The sequence below is a fragment of the Podarcis cretensis genome (assembly GCF_951804945.1).
Source record: "Podarcis cretensis genome assembly, chromosome: 10".
NCBI classification, from domain to species: domain Eukaryota; kingdom Metazoa; phylum Chordata; class Lepidosauria; order Squamata; family Lacertidae; genus Podarcis; species Podarcis cretensis.
Genome location: NC_137179.1, coordinates 16,085,615 through 16,090,000, shown reverse-complemented (window position 1 = coordinate 16,090,000; position 4,386 = coordinate 16,085,615).

Below are 4,386 nucleotides of genomic sequence, written 5' to 3'. Positions count from 1 at the left end.
CTTAGCAACTTAACACTAGCAACAGACCAAATAAACGGGAAAAGTTTTGCTGCCTTCTGAATGAACTCAGCCAACTGTCCAGAACGGCCTCTCTAGCCAGAGTTCCACATATGTACAGTGGTACCTCAGGTTACATACTCTTCAGGTTACATACGCTTCAGGTTACAGACTCCGCTAATCCAGAAATAGTGCTTCAGGTTAAGAACTTTGCTTCAAGATGAGAACAGAAATCGTGCTCTGGTGGCGCGGCAGCAGCAGGAGGCCCCATTAGCTAAAGTGGTGCTTCAGGTTAAGAACAGTTTCAGGTTAAGTACGGACCTCCGGAACAAATCAAGTACTTAACCCGAGGTACCACTGTACCTCCCTTTCAAACACTTGCATTAACAGGGCAAATCACATAGCTAAATCTGATTGGCTGTGTGGCATTGTGACATCATCCCATATAACGCTTGATTACTCCATGTAATTCAGCCTTTCCCTTCTTCCCAAGTTAAGTTTGCACTCCTTTCTTTGTAAAAACCATCACTAATTATGTCCTCTAGAATGGCGTTCAGGGGTAGATGATTATCCTCTCCATTGCAGAGTTTGAGGAATATTTTTCCCTAGGCAGTTTTAACTTCCCTTTTTCTTCTTGTAATCCAGGTTTTTAAATTACTGCTTTTAATCACCATCTCAAAGTAATCACTAGGCAACAAAGTGTCCTGGGATTCTGGCTCAAGAGTCCAAAAATCCCACCCACCCCAATCCTTTAAGAAGGTGATGCTATTCCTGCCTACCCTCCAAACGTCCCCCATGATGCAACTGAGAAACTGGCCAAACAGGATTGAGGGTGAAAACAACAACAACAAAAGCATTTTTCTGGATACCTTGCAGTATTCCACAGGGTGTTCTCTCCCCACCCCACCCCTTATGAGAATTTTTTTGATTAACACCTCAGCTTTTAATGATTATTGTCCTCTGCTGAATTCACTTCCATTAAAAACCATCTTTACCAACCTTGATTAAATTCTCCTTCTTTAGCTCTCACTGAGCCCTTTGTGCAATGCAGATTCCAACAGGGCAGCAATTAACCATGCCAACTTCCTTCCCCGGAGCAACTAGAAATCACTTTTTAAACATTTCTGGAGGGAGGTTCTAATGTGTGGTCTATGCAGATATGCAGCGGGAAGCCTTTTGATTTCTTGAAACACCCCGACAGTCATGTCACCTCGAGAGGCGGTACAGTGAATGTTCATATCATTCCTTCAGATATGCAATTCAGGTCAGTAGGTAGGCTAGCCCTTTCTAATTATTATTTTTAAAAGTCACACCTTCACGGGCTCTGATGCAGGATATGCCTACGTTTCATATGCAATTGACTCAACTATATCTTGACTTACTAGCTCCCAAACTTGAAACTGTGTTCATATTTTCCAAAACACTGAAGTATGAAGGGGGGAAATGTCTCCCACCCTGGTCATCCACAAGACCTACCCTCCATCCCTGCCTGCAAAACTAATATCCTGTTTGCTACACATAAGGAGTGACCATGGCAACCAGACAGAAGACAGTTGTTGCCACAAGAACTAAGAGTTGTGGGATTTGAAACACAAGAGCAGACAAATACAACATTCCTAGAGTGAACATGTTTACACATGGGGAGGAATGTTGTGCAGCCAGCAGGTAAACTTCCTGTTTGCTTCTGGGCTGGGACAGACTTCCTCTGCATGTGACTAGCGGCGGGTGTGGCCTCACCTGTGCAGGTAACGACAAAAGCACAGGGCAGGGCAGCCATCTCTCTCTTTGACTACATGCATCGAAGAAGAAACATCTGCTTAGCCAAAGATGCTTCCAGCCAAGAGAGGACAAAGAGACTGTCTCCTTATGAGATAGTTTCCAGGTGTATGTTACTTTTCTAAGCTAAGTCTGCCTTCTTGGATCCGATTGTGAACAGAATGTGAGTAAACTCTTTTTATACTTTTATAGAAGACTCTGTCGTGTCTTATCTTTTATGAGGGAATAAGGGAGAAATACCAGAACAGTTATTATAGAGGCTTTAGCAAGCCTGAGCAAATGCATCCGCTGTGAGTTTAAAAGGGGGAATGTTACTCTGCTAAATTGTGAACTTGTGAAACTTGTGAATGTTACTCTTGCTAAATTGTGAAAGGCTATAATCAAACAATCTATCCTCTCCTGCATCCCTGAACATTCCCACAAGAATATTCTGCTGGATTAGGCCAATGGCCCGTCTGGTATATCATCTTGTTCTTACAGTAGTCAACCAGATCTCTGGGAAACCCGCAAATAGAACCTGAGCACAAGACCACCCTCCCCTCTTTCAGTTTCCAGCAACTGGTATTCAGAAGCATTACTGCCTCCAACAGGGAAGGCATAGCTTAACCATCATGGCCAGCAGTCATTGATAGTCTTATCCTGGCCCTTGTCCTTGTTAGTCTTATTCTTCCCATCAATGGTGGGACATAGCCAAGGCATGAACTAAAGCTTTCAGTGAGGAGACTGTGATTCTGATCCTCTTAAAGTTCATAACGATATCAATGCTATTTTCATAACCAGGCACTATTTTTTTAATATACGAAAATAGTATATTAACAAGGGTTAGGAAGTGCCGGCATACCAAAGGTAAACAACTAAGCAGTGTGAGTTAACAGGGGTCAATTTCTATGGAAAGTTCATATTACAGCAGTGACTCAGGAGGCCAGCATATTAGTAAATGAGGCTTCTGCCATATGGAAAGACTGATCCTTTCTCTATTGGGTATCAGCTAAAAGGTCAAGGCGAAATGAAGCATGGGCGCATGCCAGGGCCACACTGCCATGTGTTGCTACATACTTTTGAGCTTATAACCCACCAGCAGTTACAAGAATCTAGGCTTAATTAGTTTAGCATCCTGTGGGTATCCTAGACTTAGATTAATAGGCTAAAGGGTATTATGTGTCAAAGAGGCAAAGAAAGAGGCAATGGATGGAAATGAGCTAGTAGGATAATGTTCCAGCTCAGAGAATCAGAAAGTTAACAAAGGCCAAAGGACCATCTAATACAAACCGGTCTCTCAGCTGCAGGCAACATAGGAAGCTCCCTTATAGCTTGGTCTGTCTTCTCTACTCCTGAGACCCTCTGGGTAATGTAGGACTGCAACTCCCATCATCTTTGACCTTGGCCATGTTGGCTGGTGTCAGAGTCCATCAACATCTGGAGGGCCACAGGCTCCCCATCCCTGGTCTACTCAGGCTGGCATACCATGTGGTGGTGGTGGCAGTGAAGAAAGCTTTGTCATGTAGTCAAGAAAGACACTCTTGAGGCCTGCTGTAACGACTCTGTGAAGTGCTTTAGGGACAAAATCTCTCAGATTCAGATAGACTTGGATGGCACAGTAAGAGCAAGTGCAATGGAGGTGTGAAGAGCACTAGCTAAAAAAATGTCAGCAGACGTCTAAAGCATAGGGAGAACCCCTACCTTAACGTCAATAAGCTGGGAGTTCCAAAACAAAGGTGATACCACACCAAAGGAATGGCACACAAACCTATCCCCAGGTTAGAGTACATAGGATTGGAAAACTCCCACCAAAACACATAATAGAATCTTATGAATGGCTCAGACATTTAAAAAAAGATATAATGTGTCTTTCTAGTTAGCTGGATCTAACTTTTTGTAGCAGCTTACAAGTTGTGAATCAGGTTGGCCCAATTCCCATCTCAGAAACTATTTGTATGTATATTGTATTCCGTCTACACACCAAGAAATGTGTTAGTTGCCTTTGGTGTAGCTGGAAGAGCACAACTTCATTAAGATTATCTATATGCAATAGGGTATACGATCGATGGCAATTAACAACCATGACCAGAAAGGGATGGGGGAGGAGCAGTATTAGGAAATCTTAAAAGGTAAGGATGAGAGAGGACTTCTCAGATTATAGGATTTTCTTCTGCACACAATTCCCAATAGAAGCTTCTTTGACCTCGCACTGACCTCGCTGAATGACAGAGCACTATGGGATGTAAGGAAACCTTGCAAATTGAAGAGGGAAAAGGTGGATTCGGATGACTCACAATTGTTCAAATGAATTCAAACAGCATGTACCAGGATTTTTTTATTTAAAAAAATTAAAATTATCTATTACTGAAGAGTGGTCCACAGACTGCTTACTTGTGTGCAAGAGAATTTTGCAACAGGCAAACCTTAATGCAACCACAGTACATCTTGTAAAAGTGGCGTCCAGAAACACAGTGTTTACCAATTCTTTTGCATCAAGATGGTTTTGCATCAAGTAGCCAACAGGGGCTTTTGTTAATAGTTCCACTGACTGCTAGGATGCTGTTTCATGAATTGGTATCCAATAAAACTCAGTATTTGGGGCTTAAAACCCTCTTAATGGGGTTATCGCTTCTG